We start from the raw sequence: 24,468 nt of genomic DNA, 5'->3' as shown, positions 1-24,468 counted from the left end.
GATACCATAGATTGGTGAGTCATCCCCTAAAAAAATGCATCACTCTCAAGGAGAAAATAATGAGGCTCGCAAAAGAAGGAAGGATTGTGCTTGATTTAGATGAAACAATAGGATCCAATCATACCACAATCGCCGTGGATGCTTCACCATGTGAACGACATGCACAAATTATCCAGTTCGGGAGTTTGGAGCCTGTTGTCATACAAGTAATGAAGTCCAGCCCAACATTGCATTCAGATCCTACTCCATTGCCGTATGAAGAGGAAGAGGAAGGGTGGACGTTGGTAACCAGGAGGAAGGCAAGGAAGCCAACTTCATCAATTTTACAACCTTCTAAAAAGCACCAGCAAACAAGGAAAGGTCTCGAAAGGCGGAGGAAATGAAAAGAAGCGGCGCGCGCTACTTGTCCCTCGTGAAGAAGTAAAGCCACTGGATGCCAATCACTTTATACAAATTCTTCCCTCGAAATTATTTCAGTGAAGCTTCTGTTGATGTAGTGTCTTGTTACACAACGGAAGTAAAAGATGGATTTGAGGAAATTCAACCATCTACAAGTCTCGATCATTCAGGAGGTTCCGAAAGAGACTCAAAGATTCTTGCATTGTTAGACACAGTCCCATCTCGTATGGGATGGCGCCAAGCTTTGTCTCTACCAGAAGAAATGTGATTCGCTATGGCACGAGCTATAGAAAATCCTACTCATTATACATGAAAGGAAAATATCGAACAAGGCATCTATGAGATTTATCCTAACCGATGTGCAGCATGCAGTGCATCTTTGACGTTCACTGATGAATATCTTATGCTTGGTTTGAAACCTCATAATAGACCTCTTTTTGTTTGTGGACACATCCGCAAACAAAAGGTTAATCACATACTCATAGATGGAGGCTCTGCAGTGAATATCATGCCAAAGTCTACTATGAGGAAGTTAGGAATCACCGACGATGAATTGTCTCAAAGCTGCCTTATGATTCAAGGTTTAAACCTTGGGGGGAAACGAGCCATCGGCATGATAAGAGTCAATTTAACCGTTGGAGAGATGATTGCAACAAACAATATTTCATATCATTGATTCAAAACTTCATACAATTTGTTGTTAGGGCGACCATGGATGCACGAAAACGAAGTAGTAGAATCAACTTTGCGTCAATGCTTCAAGTATTACAAGAATGGTGAAAGAAGGGTGAGCGCAGAGGTGAAACCTTTCTCAGAGGCCGAATCTCATTTCGCTGATGCAAAGTTCCACATCGATCAAGAAGAGCCAGTTGAAGTGATGCCATTGGAGATAGCCTCCATAGGAAAACAAGCTCCGAAGAAGCAACAAACAAAAGAAGACCCTCCTTCAAAGGAGGTCTTGAGTGAGAAGGTTGAGGAAATCAATGAAAAAAAAAAGCATAGAAGTGAAGTCTAACTCACATGTTCAAGTGCTACGTTACATTCCTATGTCACATCGCAAGGAGGGAAAAACTCCATTCGAAAAATGTGAAGTACGTGTCGCACCTAAGAAAGTCGAAAGTAAGCTATCTTCATTAGATGAAAGCATGACTTTTCCAGTTCGACGAGTAAGCAACCAAAAGATATCTAATCCACCATCTGCAAGCCTTGAAAATATATCGGAGATGCCTAGCACTAGGAAAGAAGGATTTGACCCAGTTGCTTAAAAATTGATGAAAAGCTCAGGGTACGATTTTTCAAACCCAGAGCCCATGGGAAAGGTCATCGATGCTGCCTCCTACAACCTCAACAAATCTCAACAGCAGCTGCAACAACAAGGTGAGCGTGTTTGGGTGAAAAAAGTTGGAGTGGGTTTCATGGAACCACAACCAGTGAAGATCTCGGCTCGAAGAAAGTCGGTAAAAGCATCCTAGTATATTACGCTGGAAGAAGTTGAGGAAAGTGTAGGTGAAAACACTACACCAAAACAAAGGGGCTCTGTCTTTAATAGGATTCAACCATCATCTACTAGACACATTATTCAGCTTTTGATAGGTTGGAGGGTCCAACTCCTGACTCATCCGAGTCCATATTTAGTTGATTGGGTGGTCAATCAAGAGGCATGAAGAAGTCTAAGGGCGTCTTCAAAAGATTAAGAGTGACAAACAAACCCATCAACCATCACCTACAAAACATGCAAGTCAAGAAGCATAGGAGAAATGTCTTCAATCGACTAGAGAACACTGGAGCCATCTCTAAATCACGATGTTAGCAGAAAAGGAACATGAAGAAATTTGAGTTAGAGAATGATGTCAATAGCATTATCCCATCTCGCATGAAGCGCCTCGATCTACTGGAAGTAAAGACATGCGAAACCCTTAGTGTGAAAGGACGTACATTGATTCTCACCGGCCAAAAATGTCTGACCAATCGTGAAGATGATGACCGTGAGAATATCCTTGCTACTTCCAACCACGTCATTGTCTCAGAAGAAAATATCTTGGATGGAGAGGTGGAGCCAATAGAAGCCCCTAAGACCCTCGAGCACGGGGGGCAATCCACTGTTAATGATTTAAAGGAATTGAATCTTGGTACTACAGATGAGCTACGCCCTATCTATGTAAGTGCTCAACTCTCTCCTAATGAGGAAAAAGCTTACTTCGACCTGCTCATGGAGTACAAAGATGTGTTCGCATGGAGCTATAAAGAGATGCCGGGGCTTGATCCTAAAATTGCAGTTCATTGTCTGGCGATCAAAAAGGGAATTTCATCAAAGAAACAACCTCAACGACGCTTTCGGCCTGAATTTATCCCTGAAATTGAAGCTGAAGTCAATAAACTCATCGATGTAGGCTTCGTTCGTGAGGTCAAATATCGAACTTGGATTGCAAATATCGTCCCTATAAGGAAAAAGAACGGACAACTACGTGTTTGTGTAGACTTCAGAGATCATAACGATGTGTGTCCAAAGGATGATTTCCCTTTTCCTGTCACTGAGATAATGATCGATGCCACAACAGGACACGAGGCTTTATCCTTCATGGACTGCACTGCAGGTTACAATCAAATTCTCATGGCGCATGAAGACCAAGAAGCAACTGCTTTTCGTACACAAAAGGGAATCTTTTGCTATAATGTAACACTCCCGATTTACTAACTAATAATAACCAATAAATAAAGAAAATATAGACAACCTTTAAATAAAATTTGCGGAAGTATACACTTGAATCGGAGGTATTACCGCCACACTCGACAATTTGTCAAGTGTTAAGGCTTACAAACTCCCAATAAATACAACCCAATAAATCTAGGTGAGCTATTTATACAACTTTACAAACTTGTTATAACAAACTAATCGATCACTTGAGCTCCTTTAGCTACGATCACTTGATCAAGCTGTTTAGACAAACTTGACTGCTCGCCATTAAGGACAAATTCCGAAATAGATTGTCGCAGGGCCACCATAAGAAAAAAAAAACATGGCCGCAAACACAAATAGCACAATAAAATAATACACAAACGTCAGCAAAAGCTGAGTAATCACCACATATCAGAATACAAAGAATAATATAATAATTAACATTACTAGATCAATTAAACAATGTAGTTCGAAACTACATTACACATTGTACTCTGAAAATAACCTTTATCAACTCAACCTCGAATAGTAATACAATCCTTCACTCAATTAACTCATAACCAATAAGTGTGCCATGCTCGTTGTTCTATACCTAGCCTTGGACATGAGTAATTCGAATAAAACCAATAAGTGTAAAAACTTGAATACTCCCAATAACTAGAAAACACCTTGAACCAGACCACATACAGGTCAATTCCCACTGTAGGGGACCATAGAAAAATAAATAAAGATTGTACCTCATTCTTAACTCATGATCATTATCTCATTACCAACATACCAAGGACTAGGTCTATAACGCCGAGCCTCAAACCAATAACAAAATAATAATTCTCAACCTTTTGATCTCAGACATTGATCAAATAATCTTTCACATGATAATAAATTCTCAATATTGGCACATGTTCCCAACTAGTATAATAATTCGAACTCGATTCAATCGTAGTATATCTCAACTCTTATAGGGCAATCACACTAGTTACCCAGATGTAATCAATTCTCAACCCAAAATAACATTAACAACTCTAATCTAAAACCTCAAATATTATACTCTATATTCAACACAATGCCTCGACACAAATCTGCTAGTAAACTACTTAAAAGCAAAATTTTACATCAAATAGAGCCATATAAACTAAATTGCACATGAAAATCATATGTATCAATAATCATTCTACTCCACAAAGTCACAGACCATCAAATACGTAAATTACAAACATGATTGTAGTATAATTAAACAACAAAAGATGATGCAATTACACAAAATAAATTATATAATCAATTAACACTAAATGAATTAAAATCATGTGATTACACATAAAAAAACAATACTGCTAAAGATTGATAGTGTGATTACATATAATAATTAATATGAACAAACAACTCTAAAGGGTCGAGTGTGATTACGAGACAAAAGTATATAAATTAAGCATACGACTCCAAAGAATTGATATAGTGATTACCTTCCGAAAATAATTAAGCAAATATAAAGCACCATACTCCACCGATTCAAGATTAACAACTCACGCAGTCACGCACAAGATACTCCACCATCACAATTAAATCTCACGCACAATACTTGTAATTTTGGGAAAAAGTGATAATAATGGATTTAATCAAGAGTTATCATGAAGATAATACATATTATAGGAATTCATGGCAATTATGGCTGCTGCTAGCTATAAGCCTATGAGAAAAGAATTTTTATACCAAAACTTACGGCTGTACAAATAAATAATAGGGTTAAAGTAGTTTATATACGCTTTGAAATAAAGAGTCATATTTAAATTATAATAGGGTTTTAAACCTTTTTGAACTCTAAAATAAAAATATGAGATTAGGAAAATTATTTCATAAATAAAAATAAACTATTTTTTGTAAAAATATAATATATTGTATAAAGTCATAAAATATTCGGGTATTACATATAAGGTGATGCCTTTTGGCCTGAAAAATGCAGGGGCTACCTATCAAAGGGCGATGCAGAAAATGTTCAAAGACATGATGCACAAAACAGTTGAATGTTATGTTGATGACCTCGTTGTCAAGTCAAAACAGCGGGAGGACCATTTACTTCATTTGCGAAGGTAGCAACTAAAAATGAATCCTTTGAAGTGTGCATTCGGTGTCAGCTCGGGAAAGTTTCTAGGATTCGTATTAAGGCATAAAGGGATTAAAATTGATCAGTCAAAGATTGCCGCGATTCAAAACATGCGTGAACCAAAGAATCTCAAAGAGTTGTGTGGCCTCCAAGGACGACTTGCATACATTTGACGCTTCATTTCTAATCTGACTGGAAGATGTCATCCATTTAGCAATCTTATGAAGAAAGGAGCTCCGTTCGAATGGGATGAATTGTGTCCGAAAGCTTTTGACAGTATCAAAAAGTACTTGTCAACTCCACTAGTCTTGGGGGCACCAATTCAAGGGAAGCCACTCATCTTGTATATTTTGGCTCAAGAAAGATCACTGGGAGCATTACTCGCCCAGGAAAATGAAGAAGGAAAGGAGGGAGCACTTTACTATCTTAGTCGTACCTTAGTTGGTGTCGAACTAAATTACACTCCAATAGAAAAAGTGTGCTTAGCTATGATTTTTACCATTCAAAAGCTAAGACATTACATGCAAGCATATATAGTACGAGTCATTTCTAGAGCAGATCTAATCAAATACATCTTGTCAATATCGGTGCTATATGGACGACTCGCCAAGTGAGCTATGCTCATAACTCAACACGACATTACGTATGTGCCCCAAAAGGCAGTTAAAGGTCAAGCTCTAGCCAATTTCTTAGCCGATCACCCAATTCCATCACATTGGGAGTTTTCAGACAATCTTCCTGGCGAAGAGGTATTTAACATTGACATCCTTCCACCATGGGAGCTATACTTTGACGGGGCTGCACGACAAGATGGTGCCGGAGCTGGTGTTGTCCTTGTGTCACCAGAGAAACATGTCCTCACTTATTCATTCTCCCTAGCAAACTTGTGCTCGAACAACGTTGCTGAATATCAAGCACTTATTTTGGGATTGCAAATGGCAAGGGGAATGAACATCCAGGATCTCGATATATATGGGGATTCCATGTTGGTAATCCATAAACTCTTGATGAGTATGAGGTTAAGAAAGAAGATTTGAAACCTTACCACAAGTACGCTTCACAATTATTGGAATCATTTGAAAGCATCAAACTCTGGCACGTTCCAAGAAGTGCTAATAAGATAGATGACTCTCTTGAAAATCTTGCAGCTACTTTGGCATTGGGGGCAGAGGAGAGCACGACAGTTTTTGTCTACAACCGGTGGGTAGTGACTTCTCTAGAAGACGAAGAGACAGAAGATGCGTGCATTGTTTCGGTCTACGTAATAAACGCAGTGGATTGGCGTCAACCACTCATTGACTACCTAGAGAATGGAAGACTGCCAAGAGATTTAAAGCACAAAATAGAGATTCGACGGCGAGATCCACGCTTCATCTATTATAGGGGGGACTCTATAGGTGCTCTTTCCTTGGAACTTGGTCAAGATGTCTTGGAGATGAAGAAGCTGCTAAAACTATTGAGGAAGCTCATTCAGAAGTTTGTGGAGCACATCAATCTGGTCCGAAACTACATGACCGTGTCAAAAGGATGGGATACTATTGGCCCACGATGGTACAAGATTGCATGGAATTTGCAAAGAAATGTGAAGCTTTCCAATTTCACGCAAATTTTTATTCATACACCTCTAGAGCCGTTACATCCTACTGTGATGTCTTAGCCGTTTGAAGCATGGGGTATTGATGTTGTAGGACCAATTACACCAAAGTCGTCGGCTGGTCATGCATATATCCTTGCCGCTACAGATTACTTTTCAAAATGGGCAGAAGCCATCCCTATACGCGAGGTCAAAAAGGAGAATGTGGTGGATTTCATCATAAACCATATTATTCATCGATACGGCGTGCCGCGATACATCATCACAGACAACGACACTCCATTCGTTAACAGATTGATGACAAGTCTATGTGAAAAGTTTAAGTTTACACAACATAAGTCTTTGATGTATAATGCTCCTACAAATGGACTAGCTGAAGCCTTCAACAAAACTCTTTGTAATTTTCTTAGCAAGATAACAAAGAAGCAAAAACGAGATTAGCATGAGCGGCTTGGTGAAGCTCTATGGCGTATCGAACAACCTACAAAACTCCGACCCAAGCAACTCCTTACGCACTGGTGTACGGTGTCGAAGCTATCGTACCATTGGAAATACAAATTCCGTCATTGCGTGTAGCCATATAGGAAGAGCTTACTGAAGAAGAAAATGCTAAACTCCAATTGGCTGAATTAGAAGTATTGGATGAGAAAAGGCTTGAAGCTCAAAAAAGTTTGGAGTGTTATCATGCTCGACTAACACGTGCATTTAACAAGAAAGTGCATGTAAGTTCATTCCAGGTTGGAGATACTGTTCTAGCTGTTAGGAGACCCATCATCACTTCTAGAAAGACGGGGAACAAATTCAGTTTGAAATGGGATGGTCCTTATATCGTCCAAGAAGTATACACCAATGGAGCGTACAAGATCGTTGATGCTGACGGGTTACGTGTAGGCACTATCAATGGCAAGTTCTTGAAGCGCTACTACCCCTAAAGTAACAATTGATGTAATAAGCTCCTAAGCAAGAGCCTAAACTGTGTAGAAAAAAAATTAAAAAAACCAAAAAAATAACCAAAAAAAAAAACCAAAAAAAAAAATCAAAAAGAGACTTGATGAACTACGTTGGCTTGATCTTGTAGGGTGGATTTCCCGCTTTACAGGTACGTAGGCAGCTTGAAGTCACAAAAAAACTTCGATTCCAGCCACATCACAAAAAAAAAAAAAAATCATCATGCCCTGCAACGCTCCTGGTCCGCAAGAGCTTAAACCGTGAACGGCTAAATAAAAAAAAAAACCTTGTACATGCCAATAACTCTACCAGGAAATAAAGACGATACAGTGGTAAAAGGAAAATGGATAATACTTATTCATTTCATGCTACCATGAATCAAGTCAAAAAAAAAGTTCAAAAAAATTATAAAAAAGAAAATGACTATGGCGTCCAATCTAGGGTCTTCAATGCGTCACGTCGAGTATCGTAGATCTTCTCAACTTCAGATAGCTTGGACTGCGCTTCCTTGATGGCTGAGACACTTTGCTCAAGAGAAGTATGAGACATCTTCAAGTCATTTACTTTCTTTGTGCACTCCGCAAACTGATGCTCTAAATCTGAAACAAGTGATGCAAGAGTAGCTTCCTTCTCAGTCAAGTAGCAATTTCCTTCACCAATTGAGCTTTCTTCTACTCAACTTCCTCAATCTCTTGATGAAAAGTTTCAACTTTCTTTTCATTATCCTTTTGAAGGATAACTGCTTTGCTCAACTGAGATTCCATCATCAAAAGTTGTTTCTCGAGGTCTCTTAAAGGTGCCTTCCCTTCACATTTTTCTCACTGAGCATGGAGTTATGAAGCAACCTCTACATAGCTTATTTTAGATTGCTCAAAACTAGAGCTATCGATCTTTTTAGCTCTTATGTACTGGAATGCCTCTATAAGTTCTTGATCAAGCTTGTGAACTTCATCTAAGGGAATTGCGAGAAGCTTCCCTTTTATCTCTTCAACCATAAGGCGCACAACATATTTGTCAATCTTCGATATCGTGTCTCTTACATTGAAAGCAGGGGTCATTTCCGAACTAGGAGCGGTAGAGGAGGGACGTATCCATCAATCGCCATGCTTGTTACAACACTAACGGTGATTGGATCTTGAGACGCATCGATTAAATCTTGGTTTAGTGGAGGATCAAAAGTGTCATTACAAGATTCCAACTCGTCGAAAAGGTTCATGGGATCATGATTGACCTAAAAAAGGGGGGGGGGGTCATTGAGTTACACAAAAAATAATGAAAAAAAAATAAAATAAAAAAAATTAAAAATATAAAAAATACTTGTCCCTTGTCATTCGCGATCTCATCATAGCAATCGCCAAGGACGTCATAAAGGACAGAAGCCTCGCCTGGAAGAATAACTTTGCTGAGGGAGTTCCTTTTGTCATTCTCTTTCTCTCTCGAGGATGGAGACTTTTCACAAGACTTGTTGAGCTTAACCTTCAATGTGGTTTGTTGCTTGAATCAACGACTGCTTTTACAACTTTGCCTCCCAAATGGTCGCTATCATCCTTCCTCTTCTTAGACTTGGCTTGACAACGAGTTACAGGAGCAATCTAGAGGACTTGGCGAACTAGAAGTTGACGAGGTTCAGGGGAAGACAGATGCCCACCAGGTCCCATATGCAGAAGTAACTCGAGATTGAGGACTAAACGGACGACCCGAGATGAAGAACTCAGACTTCGTGCCTAATTGGGTGCTTGCCTGAAATAATTGGAACACACGCTCTGGGTTAATGGCATCTACCCGCGGCTCAAGTTCACCAGGCACCCCCTGGTAAAAACCAAATTGGCGACCAAACCTATGAGGACTGTACAGCTCAATCACGTACTATCGTCGTATCTTAGAGTCACATAGCAAGATCTCATGGCGATGAAGTAATCAGAAATACGGCAAAGACGTTGATTGTCATCTGTAAATCTTTTATCTTCAGATTCATTTGGGCAAGTTGCAAGCCAGTTGATCGATTTACCAAAATGTATAGTCGATTTAGCATCGGCAGATGACGAGTAAATGACTGCATCAAGGCCTTGAAATCCAACATATAGGCACCGACATACTTGTGAGTAGACATTCGATGGCTTCGAAAATACTTTGCTATCCATATATGGACATAGTGTGCTGAGAAGAATCTTGGACGTCTCCCGGGCGCTGCGGAAGTCATTAGCTCGTTCAAGCCTCTATAAATGCTGGTCAAAACTGGAATAGCCAAAGATATTTTGCGACCACTTGCAAGTGAAGATGCAGGTTTGAATACTCCTGGACGAATGAAGCCTAAGTATTTCAATGGGAGGAAGAAAGCGCACAACCAGCAAGAAATAAAGGCAGCAAATGTAGACACCTATTTGTGTCTCCCCAAAACCAAACCCGGTGATGAGTACCTTTCACGTCGAATCATAATCGAATGAAGTGAAAGTGTGGAAAGTCTAGTGTTGTGGATAGTTTTAATTTCTTTTCTTTTCTCTTTGTTTTTGAAAACCTAGTTTAAGAAAACAGCCAATCCAGTTTTGTTGGTCCATAGTGAGGTTCCAATAATGGTGTAGTTGGATGGGGCTTGAAAAGATCTTTCCAGCGATATATTATAAGCCCAAATCTGATGAATAATGAGGAAGTTATGGCCAAATTACTAAACTGGGTCCGGTTTAAGCCTTATATGCGGCCCAATGATCTAGAGAAGGGCCTAACATGGATTTATCATTCCTAATGCAATTAGGATTGGATTTAGTCTTCTAGATTCTTCTAGAAGGTTCTTTTCATTTCTAATTCAATTAGAAAATCCAATAAATAATGTGGAGCACGATGAAGATGATGAAGATTTGTGGGGCTTTAATGAAGAGGTCTTTTTAATCGAGGAGGATGAAAGGACCCCTCTCTGCCACGACCCCCAACTCCAATATGATTGTGAACGCAATTCTGAAGAAACAAGGACATTTTCCTTGGATGACCCTAGGAAAGAAGAAAGGAATAGCAAAACCGCTGGAATCACCTGGCCTCCCTAAATTAGATACTTTCGAACTTGGTTTCGAATTGACTCGGGAAGATCTCAAGCGAGCCCAGGAAAAGTCAAAAGCACGTAGGGATGCTCGCATCCAAAAGAAAGAAATCCCAATGGATCGGTATCCTCTTACCCTCAATGGACAATTCATAAAAGAAGGAGAGGACTATTGTAGGGAATATTTCAAGCGTTAATCCCCTAGCTCGAACCCCACTGTGATCATACACTAAAGTACGGTGGCGTCCAAAGGGAAAGAAGATAGAGCAAAAGAGTCACCAACAAGTTTTTTAGGAACTTGTAAACCGTTCACGAGGTGAAGGTTACACCCCTTAACGATCCAAGAGATCGTCAACTCCATAAGGTCTTGAACCAAATAGGATTCAGGGATGAAGGTACAAACCCAACCTAAAAGAGATTGAACCTGCCCTAATAATAGGCCTCTACTTTATTCTGATCGTATTCATGTGCGCTTTCTGACTAACATGCAAGCAATAGGATTAACCCTAAACCTGTTTATCTATGTTGGTTGAATATAAATGCACAAATAAATCTATTATTGGCGATCACTTGAATTATAATCAAATTAACCCTAAACAAGATTATTAATTATCTTATTAAGCGTGATTACAAGTACTAATTCCCTTTAAACATGCATAAAAAGGCGTGATCAAGCAATAAAAATAAATATAATATCAAGCAACATAATAATAGTCATCATAATAATAACCATAATTAAAGTAATCATAATAATAATAATCATCATCATGTTGAAGCATAATAGCAAGATCCTAGGCTTGATACTAACAAGATTAATAACAAACCCTAGCATATCACTAAGCAATAAAAATCATATCTTTAACCCTAACATGATACTAACAATCATAAATATTAGGAAGAACATAAAAGGCATCATACTTTTAATCATACTTGATATTAAAGTTACCCTAAGCATCAAATTAAGGAAAACATCCTAACATGATAATAAGAATCACAATAACAATCTAAGCATGATAATATCAATTAAACAATTAAAGCACTTACTTGGATGCCTCGTACCTCTTTCTAATAACAAAATACCACGTTAGTAACTTTAAGGAAAATAATAATTAAAATAATTAAATTAAATAATTGAAAGAGAGATTTGGGACCAAACCCTCAGAAATTAAACCTTTCACGTCTAGGGCGAAGGCAACTTCGAATATGGCTAGGTGTATCTAGATATAATGAATGCGGAATTTTGTATGTAAAAGGCTAGTTTAGAAAAAGAGAGAGAGAGTAATTAAGAGAATCTTGATGAGAGAATGACAGATTGTAGATTAGAATTGGTGAATGAAAACGGAGTTTTTACGACGTTATTTATAAAGAAAATCAGCCAAAAAGATAAAATATCAAAACAGAGTTCTGGTGCACATAAAATGATGTTGGCGCCAACGCTGGCTATTGGCGCCAGACGCCAACATTAGCGCCAGGCGCTATAGCTGGCGTTTGGCACTGACCTGGCAATTCACGCATTTTCTTAAAATCAGATAAAAATTGCTGTACAGGAGGATAAAATCGTATCTTCCTCAAAAAACGTTCTTTGATTTTAATTTAAACACTAAAAAGTCAACAAAAGTCAATTTTTCAATGCTAATTGAATTAGGAATGAAACGAACCTTCTAGAAGAATCTAGAAGACTAAAACCATTCCTAATTGAATTAGGAATGATAAATTTATACGGCCCTCCCCTAGATCATTGGGCCGCATATAAGGCTCAAACCGGGCCCAGTTCAGTAAATTGGCCATAACTTCCTCAATATTCATCGGAATTGGCTTATAATATTATCGTTGGAAAGATCTTGTCAAGCCCCATCCAACTACACTACTATTGGACCCATACCATGGACCAACCAAACTGGATTGACTGTTTTCTTAAAATAAGTTTTAAAAAACAGAGAGAAGAGAAAAGAAATTAAAACTTTCCGCAACACTAAACTTTCCACACTTTCACTTCATTCGATTATGAATCGACGCGAAAGGTACTCATCATTGGGTTTGGTTTTGGGGAGACACAAATGGGTGTCTACAACTATCCATGCTACGAATTTCCCAAACCGTTTGTCGTAAATTGCATAAGGCAACCGGGATTCGAAATTTTCCTAGATTGCTATTTCATAAACGAAATCCCAACTCCTATTTATAAGGAGAAAGCACCCCCATGCTTTGACTTTAATGTCATGGGATTACTATTTGGGCGAGAAAAAGATGAGCCAACATACAAAGAGGATAACTCCTCGCTCATCCAAACAGTCTTACAAAGCAAAAGCCTTGATCCCTGAAAGCTCATCACTCCAGCGGAAGGATCACTACAAGGGTGGTGCAAGACCGTCAAGGTGACTACTCCAAGCGGAAGGAAAATCTCTATCACAACGAGGAAAGGACCGATGTTCGAAGAGTCGTCTGAGTCAGTGTCAGAGTCAGAGTCTCTCCCTATAGAGTCATCTAAGTCTTTAGTTGTAGCACCCCCTTCTTCTATCTCTTCCCCTAGGATAGTTAGCGATCAAGTCCCTGAGGACATATCCCTCTTTGATGTAATGATTTCCGAATTTAATAATATGTCTTCTTCTTCTTACCCCTTGTGTTCTTCTTTAACCCAAGATGACGAGCATTGCTTAACTAACAATGAAAATGACAAAGAACTTATTAAAGCAATGGAAACACTTGAAAAGAAAACATCGATAATTGAGAAAACTGAGACGGTTGATATCTCAAATGATTCAACCAATAAAAGAGAAGTTAACATCGGATTAACACTTAATGAACAAGAAAGAACCAATTTAATTAACTTTCTTAAAGAATTCATCGATGTATTCGCTTGGTCATATGAAGATATGCCAGGCATTAATAGAGAAATAGCTCAACACACCATACCGCTAATTCCAGGAATGAAACTTGTAAAAAAAAAAGTTGCGTCGAATGAAACCCGACGTAGCTCTTAAAATAAAAGAAGAAGTTCAAAAACCTCGATTGGGTCGCCAACGTCGTCCCAGTTTCAAAAAAGGATGGAAGGGTAAGGATGTGTGTCGACTATTGAGATCTAAATAAGGCAAGTCCAAAGGACGACTTCCCTTTACTACACATCGATATTTTGGTAGATAATACAGCGAATCATGCACTTCTCTTGTTCATGAATGGATACGCGGGCTACAATCAAATTGTCATGGCAGAAGAAGGCATGGAGAAAACAACCTTCATAACACAATGGGGTACTTACTGCTACACGGTAATGTCATTCGGGTTGAAAAACGCGGGTGCTACTTACCAACGAGCAGCGACTGCCTTGCTCCATGACATGAAGCATAAAGAAGTTGAAGTATATGTGGACGATATGATTGTCAAATCAAAAGATCGCCCAGGCCATCAAATAACCTTGAGAAAATTCTTCGAAAGGCTAAGAAAATACAACATGAGGTTAAATCCATCAAAGTGTGATTTTGGAGTCACCTCAGACAAGCTTTTAGGTTATGTTCTAAGCACTAGAGGAATAGAGATAGACCCAACCAAGATCAAGGCAATCATGTTAATGCCACCGCCCAAAACCGAGAAGCAAATTTCAGGATTTATTGGCCGGTTGCAATACATAAGCAGGTTCATATCAAAATTGACAACAATATGCAAACCTATTTTCAAAAAGCTAAAAAACAATGTACCAGTAATATGGGATGACGAGTGTCAAAAATCCTTTGAAAAGATCAAAGCCTATCTCGCAAATCCTCTCGTATTAGCACCAACACTTCTGGGAATACCCCTTAGGTTGTACTTAACAGTCACCAAAGAGACAATGGGAGCCATGCTAGCGCAAGAAGTAGAAGGCAAAGAAAACGTGATCTACTATCTAAGCAAAAAGATGCTCGAGTATGAAGTACACTATACACCACTTGAGAAATTGTGTCTCACATTGGTGTGGGCCACAACCAAGTTAAGACATTACATGCTCGTGCATACAATCTTTTTAGTTTCCCGATTGGATCCACTCAAGTATTTATTCGAGAAATCTACACTCAATGGGCGCATATCAAGATGGATAGTCAACTTTGCCCAATTTGACGTAAGATTCATGCCCCAAAAGCTATCAAAGGATCTGTGGTTTCGGATTTTCTAGCAGACTTTCCAATAGAAGATTCGACGCCAATACACGACAATGAATTTCCAGACAAAGACTTGATGGTCATCGAGGACGATACGTGGACCTTATACTTCGACGGAGCCTCAAACCAAAGGGATGTGGCGTTGGAGTATTACTAGTATCACCTAAAGAAGAGCATGTTCCAATCTCCATAAAGCTTGATTTCGACGTTACCAACAACGCAGCTGAATATGAAGCATGCATGGTAGGCCTTGAAACAGCTTTGGCATTGGGAGTGAAAAAATTACGAATATTCAGAGACTGTTCATTGATCATCAATCAAATCTCTAAAAGATGGAAAGTAAGGAGCGAAATCCTAGCCCCTTACCAAACGTATCTGGAAACTCTCACTAATCAGTTAGAGAAGGTAGAATACACATATCTACCTAGAGAAGAAAATCAATTTGCTGATGCCTTAGCAAGACTAGCCTCAATAGTTAGGATTCCTACGGAAATCAAGCAAATTCCTCTAACTATAGAGAAAAGGCATAAACCGACTTATATTCAAGCTATAGAAGATGATGGAGTGATCCAAGATGAAGAAAAAGAATAAGAAGAACCGTGGTACACGGATATACTCAACTATGTCACAAAAGGAGAATACTCTCCCCATGCTGACAAAAGAGCAAAACGAGCATTAAGGCTCTTGGCTTCCCAATACGTACTCATAGACAATGGGTTACACAAAAGGGTACCAAAGGGTCGAGCTCTCTTATGTGTAGGAAAAAAGGATGCTCAAAGAGAAATGAGGATAGTCCACGAAGGAATTTGTGGAACTCACGTAAATGGCAAAATGCTAGTCCAAAAGATAATGCAAGAAGGATACTATTGGACTACCATGAATAAGGATTGTAATCAATACGTAAAAAGATGCCCTAAGTGCCAAATCTACGCCAATCTACAACATGTTCCTCCATCTCTACTCTACACCTACACTTCGCCGTGGCCATTCTATACATGGGGAATTGACATTATTGGAAAAATCACTCCCCCAGGAACAGGAGGTCACGAATATATCTTAGTGGCAATTGATTACTTCACAAAGTGGGTCGAAGCACAATCATACGCTAAACTCACTGCAAAACATGTAGCACTCTTCATCGAAAGAAATATTATTTGTCGATATGGAGTCCCACATGAAATGATAAGTGACAATGGAACTCACTTTAAAGCTGAGTGTGAAGAATTGTTACAAAAATATAGTATTCAATATCATCATTCTTCTCCTTATAGACCTCAGGAAAACGGAGCAGTCGAAGAGGCTAATAAAAATTTAAAGACTAGCATCAAGAAAATGACGGAAAATTACAAGGATTGGCAAACTCCACTTCGCATTGGGGAGTTATCGCACGTCAATTCGCACATCAATAGGAAATACGCCATTTTCCTTGGTTTATGGAATGGATGCTGTACAACCTGTAGAGCTAGAGATTCCATCTCTACGCATCGCATTAGAAAGCAAACTTGATGAAGTTGAATGGACTAGAGCGAGATATGAGGAGCTAATTCTACTTAATGAAAAACAACTAGAAGCTCTACATCATGCTCAATGCTACCAAACTCTTATGGCTAGGCATTTTAATACGAAGGTCAAGACAAGAAACATCAAAGTAGGAGATTTGGTGCTAAAAGCATTAAGGAAAAATGTTTTAGATCCAAAGGTGAAATTTAGGCCTAATTGGTCTGGACCCTATATTGTCAAAACAATCCTATCAGGAGGCGTAGCAAAATTAACTGATATGGATAGTAATGAGTTCTCGAACATGACAAATCTTGACCAACTTAAAAAGTACTACCCATAATCACTTGAGTAGGACACTCAAGAGAGCTATGTTTGGCCTGATTCCTTAATAAATGATACGTAGGCAACCCTTTATGGGTGCGGCCACTTTATATTTTTCAAACCTCGCATCCCAGACTTAATAAAAAATTCGACAGAAAATCAACGAAACATCGGCGTCATAGAAAAAATTCTGGCGCCAGCCGTTGAACTTTAGCGCCAGACGGCAACACCTATCGCCTGATGCCAGACTACCGCAGTTGGCGCTAGTCATAAAATCGCGGCGCTACTTTCTGGAAAGTACCTGGGAATATTTCGGTATTTTTCGGAAAATTTTCGACTTTCGTACTCGAAAAAATTTCTGGAAAATTAAATTTTGAGTTTTCATTGCTTTAATAAATTAAATTTAAAGGAGATAATTTAATTAAAAAAGCTGCAATTTCATTAATAAAATAAACTAACAATTACATTATTGATAGAATTTAAATAAAGCTTAAATAAATTAACTCTGAATTTAAAACTAAGTCTAATAATTGAAAGTTAAGCAATGCTTTAATCTTTTTTTCTCTTTCTTTGCTTTCTTCCAATTTTTGTCTGCATCCTCTTCTTCATCCATAACTTTATCTAGTCGGCATCCTTTAGTGTACCTACATTCAATTTTGGAGTAAAAAGTTTCTCCCTTAGCTAGGACCCCATGTTTCTTCTCTACCCTAGCCTTCTTCTCTGTAGTGTCTGTAGGAGTATATAGGTACGAATGCGGAAAACATGAATTCATATAGCACCTAATCCCAAGATCATGCATAAAATATAAAGAAATAGAATTAATACCTTTGAAACGTGATGCCACGTGCGATCGAACAAGAACAAGGGAGATGAAGAACCTCAAGCGTGATTCCTCTACTTGGTCCACAGGCACAGATTAAGTCCTCCATTAATGCTAGTTAGTTGCAATCGAACACTTCAATTGACCTTCTATGGAGTAGAACGAGCAAATCACGAACCACCACGAAGGGAGGGGATAGGCGTGTGGTACAGAGAGAGAGAGAGAGAGAGAGGTTTTTGATTACTGGTTGCTTGGTGCATAATTAACTGTTAATTGTGTTGTATCTATGCATGGACTTTATTTATAGATCTCATCTCTAAATAAGAGTGCATGACAAAGCCCAAATCCTAACTCTAATCTAACTATACTAGCCCAATCCATTTCATGATTGGTTACTTGTTCATGAGGCCCATAAATGGGCCTCTAACTTGCTTAACCCAATACCTTTATTGTGTGACCTCATAGGATCCATTATAGTGGGCTTTGGACTATTTAACTTGCCCAAAGGTTAATGATCATAGTCTAGCAACAGATAATGACGACCCAAAAGAACGAACTTATTATCTCCATAATAGTGATCCTTAATATATCTAGTAATTGCACTTATAAAAAACAGAACTCCTTCAATCTCCCACTTGTCTAAGACAAGTGCACAATGTTCAAATTCCTTAAGTCAATGTTTGTCGATTTAATAATATGATTGCATCTCATGTCGTGATCATATTAATCTATAAATCTTTTCTTGAGAAACTGAGTTAGAATTACAAAACAAATGATTACTCTGTAATCTATTTGAGTACGACCATACATTTTATGAATTCTCCCTCCTCAAGGGGCAAAGACACATTCCTAATTAAATAGGTAGACTCAATCCAATCTTTGGGCAACCAAGGCTCCCACTCAAATCATGAGGTAACCAGGAAACACCCTTTATAATCTCCAGTTACGGGAAGACGTTTGAATGTACACAGTTACATCAATCATTGAATGAAATCAATGTTCCACTCATGTCAAAGGAATCCACAAATATATCCGAAAGCTCTATACTTGAACTTCAAAGTAGGTCTATAGTTCGATCATGCATCATTCATGCATACCCATGTGATTGACTGAGCTTCACTACGCTCCTATAGCCCAAGAAACAACGCTATCCAATCAATCTTACATGCTAGTCCATTTAAAGAGATCATTTATGTCCTGTTTAATGACTCTAGACTAGGAACTGGAATAATGTATGGATTTTGTTCACTTATGGGGTTTCATTCACCAGGTTATTTAAATAAATTAACCTGACGAGCCCATCCATCCATAATTATTTTGGACATTTTATTTAATATTGAAACCACGATCAAATAAGAGAAATGATAAATTTCTGATTAAACATAATTCTGCAAATGAATGTATTACATATGTAACTTATTTTTCTCCAAAAACAAATACAAATTCTAATTACATCATTTGCCTCAATCCAATTGCACTAGTGTGCTTCTCATGCTTAGGCAATGGAAGGGGTTTAGTAAGTGGATTTGAGACATTCTCATCCGTATGAACTTTGCACATCTTGACATCTCCTCTACCAATGATCTCTCGAATGACGTAATACTTCCTCTCAACATGTTTGGATTTAAAGTGTGACCTAGGCTTCTTTGATTGAGCAATGGCGCCATTGTTGTCACAATGCAATTTGATTCCATTTTGTGCACTTGGTACGATATCCAGCTCAGTTAGGAACTTCTTTATCCAAACTGCTTCCTTAGCTGCTTCAACAACAGCCAAATACTTTGATTGTGTTGTAGAGTCTGCGACAGTGTTTTGCTTCGAACTCTTCCAGCTCACTGCTCCTCCATTCAGACAGAAATGTATCCAGACTGGGATTTAAAATCATCTATGTCTGTTTGGAAACTCGCATCTGTATAACCTTTGCCAACCAACTCATCTTCGCCACCATATACTAGAAACATTCCTTTAGTCCTTCTCAAGTACTTAAGGATGTGCTTGGCAGCTGTCCAGTGTGCTTCTCCTAAATTTTCCTGAAATCTGCTACACATGCTTAGAGCATATGAAACATTCGGCCTTGTACAAATCATGGCATACATTATTAACCCTACTGCCGAAGCATAAGGTACAATCGCCATACATCTCATCTCGTCTGGTGTAACCGGACATTGAGATTTACTGAGCGTAATGCCATGAGACATGGGGAGAAATCCTCTCTTGGATTTTGACATCTCGAACTTATCAAGAACCTTATAAATATAAGTCTCTTGACTCAGCCCAATCATCCTTCGAGACCTGTCTCGATGAATCTTGATTCCTAAAATGTACTCGGCGTCACCCAAGTCTTTCATGGAGAAACAACTCTTCAACTAGTCCTTGACTAACTCAAGCATTGGTAAGTCGTCCCCCATGAGGAGTATGTCATCTACATACAAGACTAAGAAAACTATGCTGCTCCCACTGGACTTCTTGTATACAGAAGGTTCCTCTTCACTTTTGAGAAAACCAAACTGTTTGATTACTTCATCAAAACGAAGGTTCCAACTCCTTGATGCTTGCTTCAATCCAAAATGGATCTCTGAAGTTTGAATAAATGGATTCAATCCATAAATGGCAGACCTACGTGGGGTAGGAGCAACAATAGAAATATTCTCTCCAACTTCTTGAAGATTTTCGCATGAATTAGATTCAAGTGGGACGATAGGAGTCTCGCTAGTCGAATTAGCTTGCTCCGACGCATGATTAATCGACTCATGCGCCCTCGCCTCTGATGTGGTGTTATCCACATCCATTTGTTTCTCGTCTCGAATTTCTTCGAGAACCACTTTACTCTCACTTGGCTTTCTAGAGAGGATTTCCTCTTCTACAAAGACACCATCGCGAGCAACAAACACTTTGTTATCTTCGCGATTGTAGGAGTAATACCCCATTATTTCTTTTGGATAACCCACAAAGAAACATTTGTCTGATTTAGGGTGTAGTTTATCGCCTTGTAAACGTTTTACATAGACTTCACATCCCCAATTCTTGAGATAAGACAACTTTGGAACTTTTCCAGTCCATAACTCATATGGTGTCTTCTCAACTACTTTGGATGGGCTTCTGTTCAGTATGTTCGCAGCTGCTCCTAATGCATATCCCCAGAATGATATGTGAAGATCAGTAAAGCTCATCATGGACCGAACCATATCTAGTAAGGTCCTATTCCTCCTTTCTGACACCCCATTTAACTGTGGCGTCCCTAGAGGAGTTAACTGTGAAAGTATTCCACAATTAATCAGATGTTCATCAAATTCTTGGGTTAAATATTCACCACCACGATCAGATCGTAACACTAGTAGAAAAAAGGCCATCCGTAACGGGCAAAAAGGGCTCATCCGTAATGGGCAACGTCCGTTACGTATGCGGCCGTTACGGATGGCCATCATTATTCGTAACAGGCACTGTCCGTTACGAATAACCCGTTATTCGTAACGGACATTTGAAACGTCCGTTACGAATAACCCCTTATTTGTAACGGACATTTCGGGTGCCCGTTACGAATAACGGGGTTATTTGTAACGGATAAATGTACTGCCCGTTACAAATAACTCCGTTATATGTAACAAACACATGTTTTGCCCGTTACAAGAAACGGGATGATAGTAACGGGCATATTATCTGCCCGTTACAAATAGTGTTTGTCCTAATTAAAAAAAAAATCAGCATATGCTGGACAGTGGATAGCTTAGTTTGGTTAATGATTTTATCAATTACAAAAAATAAATAATATTAAATAATAATTTATACAAGTATACACTTCAAATACAATTAACAAAAGCCATACATTCAAATGATTTTATCAATTAAAGAAATTAAAAACAAGTCATGCACTTGCTAATTGCTATTGAAGCCGTGTATTCCACACTGAACTATTAAAGCCGCCGGAGAAGATCTCAATATCATTTCTTGTCGTACTCTCGGCTTACTCGTCACCATACCCAAACTTGTATCGCCATGATAACCTGATTTTTTCTAGCCTTATCCCAAATTCGCTCCCCTACACATCAAACCCGAGAACCCCAAGTTAGAGATATATAAAAGATTTCATAAATCATGCTCTATAGTTGCATAAACGACTCTTTTTCTCTTAAGAAATGAGACTATGAACAAGAATATAAACCCAGAATTCATAGGCAAGGTGATCTAAGGAAAGGAAATTAACATATATCCAAAACTTCATTAATTGCATGTTCGGTTTACCATTAAAAGAAAAACAAAAAATAGTGCACATGATACACCCCACTTGATTTTCATGCTAACAAATGACATCATATGAAGCATTGGAGAATAAAGCCAAATAAAATCACATTAGCGACTAGTATACTTACAAAACCATCCTCAGTTATGTCAAGGAGCTGATAATCAGTACGAGTGACATGGGGAGCCTGCAAAACATAGATGACTTCCATTTAGTTTAAGAAAAGGGCAGTATAAAGAAGAAAGAAGACATGGATAGGGCCATACATCACAATTGTGAGAAGATGGAATAATATCCTCAAGCTTCTTCCCATTAATTCATCAGTTGTGAGAGTCTGCTTGTTGTTAGAGATAATATGGCAGAAATTGGCGTCCAGAAGTATATTTTTTAGTTTTAAATCACTGTGTAGAATGCTGCAAGGTTGGATAGAATGTAGGAAGTTAAGGGCTGAGCATAAGTCAATGACTACCCGAATTCTTGTTTACCATGGTAACAGGGAAGTGTTGTCTTTGCAATTCAGTCGGTCTTCAAGATTTCCATTGGGAAGATACTTGATATATGAGAGCCAAGGAGTCATGGCATGCACCAATGAGACTCACCAGGTTTGGATGGCACAACTTGCTTAGTACATCAAACTACAAGCAAAGTACAAATTATGCAAACGAGGTAAGCAACAGTTCATAAGTGTTTTACTAATATTACTATGCTTATGATCTATTCGCTACATACATTCAATAATAGTGTAGTACAATCAAAGAAGTTTCTCCAAAAATTCTTTAATAGTCCAAACTCTTCACAGAAATGATTTTACAGTTAATGGTCATCATAACAAAATATCTCTAATTACAAATAAAGAGTATTTATTAATTTTCTCACCTCATGTTTGAATTCTGCATTACCCTGCAAGCTATCAGGATTAAGTATCTTTATTGCGACTTCAGTGTTATGTATACAACGCCATTGTCTCCTTCATGAATTATCAATGATGGATCATAGAACATAGTAGTTTCTCTGATATCTAACTAAGAGAACTCGCAGGAAAACATTTGAACATTTGAACATAGGAAACCAGTTCCCATAGTTGGATTTCATCGAACATCAATAACATACAGCATAAACAAATGAATGTACTTGTATATATTGTTTCCCATAAACAACACTTTCCAAAAACATGCTAATTAACACAATAAATAACAACACTTATATTATTCAACTCTCAAAACAAATCGAAATGCTTTCAAAACCTTGTAAATCTAGCTGACTAATTTCCTACGCAACTAAAATCCCTCATAAAACTACAAGGGCAATCGATTTCTAAGAAAAATAAAATAATCTCAACCAAGAAAATGTGGACTTTATATAAAAAAATCAGTCATATTCAACTGAAATCCCTAACCATATTATCAGGAATAAAAACAAAGCAAAAAACAAAAAAAAAATACAAAAAATAGAAATCAGACTAAAACACAATAAAAAGAGGGGAAATCGCAGCAGAAATCGAAAGAGCCATCATTATCATACAAAAAAAACTGACAGAAACCCTAGAATCCGAGCAAAACAAAGTCAAAGAATAAAATACACACAGTAGTGCAATTAAAATGTTCGCAACAAACACACAACTAGTCTCAGGATCAATCAAAATGTACAAGTTATAACTTCAACTACACAATCAGCTAACTACTGCAACATAATAATCAGGGAAAACAACAACAATAGCATAAAATTCCTACTAAATGCATCTTTATGACCAATTTAACACCAAAATATTCAAATTATAAAAAAAAAAACCAAGAAACAATTTATGCGTTGAATAAAACCCTAACTCAAGATCTCCAGAAAAAAATTACAGAATTAACAAAATGAATACCTCTTAATCAAGCTATCTCGAACAAGACCAATAGAAGGAAGAACCTTCTCATCATACTCCAATATGATGACGGAACCTAAGAGTCTGAAAAATATGAGGAAGACGATTCTGATCAGGACGAGACAAAACCCTAAGAGTAAGATTCACCATCTGAAGATCCTTAGTACCAAAAATTGATGAAAAATTGTGAGGTCGAGTACGAATATCGAAGGTGTAAGGCTTCTGGAGCCATGAAATTCGGACATGAGTACCTTCGCCGACAATTTCATCGAGAACTCCGCAAAAACGGTCAAAGATGACGGCCTTATCGCCGCCGTCGACGGTGTAGAGGGAGTAATAGTCCTTCAGACATTCTAAATACTCTAACAAACAAGAGAATAAAGGAATTAGGGTGGTGAAATGGAGGAGATTGAGTGAATTGAGTCGTAGAAGAGAGAGATTGAGTTAGCAAAATGAGAGAGGAAAGAATGGGGGATTTGGGTGTTTGACGGCTAGGATTAGGAGTGTGAAACCCTAATAATTAGTCATGGGCTCCTCTTTTCATGGGCTCCTATTTTCAGCTGGTCTAAATATTCGTAATAGATACATGATGTCCATTACGAATAAATATTTATTCGTAACGGACATCATGTGTCCGTTACGAATACTATATTATTTGTAACGGGAAAAACATTGTCCGTTACGAATAAATATTTATTCGTAACGGACATCATGTGTCCGTTACAAATACTATATTATTTGTAACGGGCAAAATATTGTCCGTTACGAATAAATATTTATTCGTAACGGACAATATTTTGCCCGTTACAAATGTATTTAATGTACCGAGCATAGCTTTGCCCGTTACAA

The 24,468-nt window shown here is 38.2% G+C and overlaps 1 long non-coding RNA gene across 1 annotated transcript; it reads right to left on the bottom strand.

The window, feature by feature from the left end:
• Window positions 1-21,185: 21,185 nt before the first annotated feature.
• LOC110689153 lies at window positions 21,186-24,193 on the bottom strand. Its single transcript, XR_002504822.1, has 4 exons — window positions 22,629-24,193; window positions 22,019-22,387; window positions 21,883-21,939; window positions 21,186-21,551 (listed from the first exon to the last, which is right to left on the bottom strand). It is a non-coding gene; the product is annotated as an uncharacterized LOC110689153 (long non-coding RNA).
• Window positions 24,194-24,468: the final 275 nt, after the last annotated feature.

Source organism: Chenopodium quinoa, unplaced genomic scaffold (assembly GCF_001683475.1).
Source record: "Chenopodium quinoa cultivar QQ74 unplaced genomic scaffold, ASM168347v1, whole genome shotgun sequence".
In the NCBI taxonomy this organism is placed as follows: Eukaryota; Viridiplantae; Streptophyta; class Magnoliopsida; order Caryophyllales; family Amaranthaceae; genus Chenopodium; species Chenopodium quinoa.
This window is presented reverse-complemented; position numbering and strand designations above follow the sequence as displayed.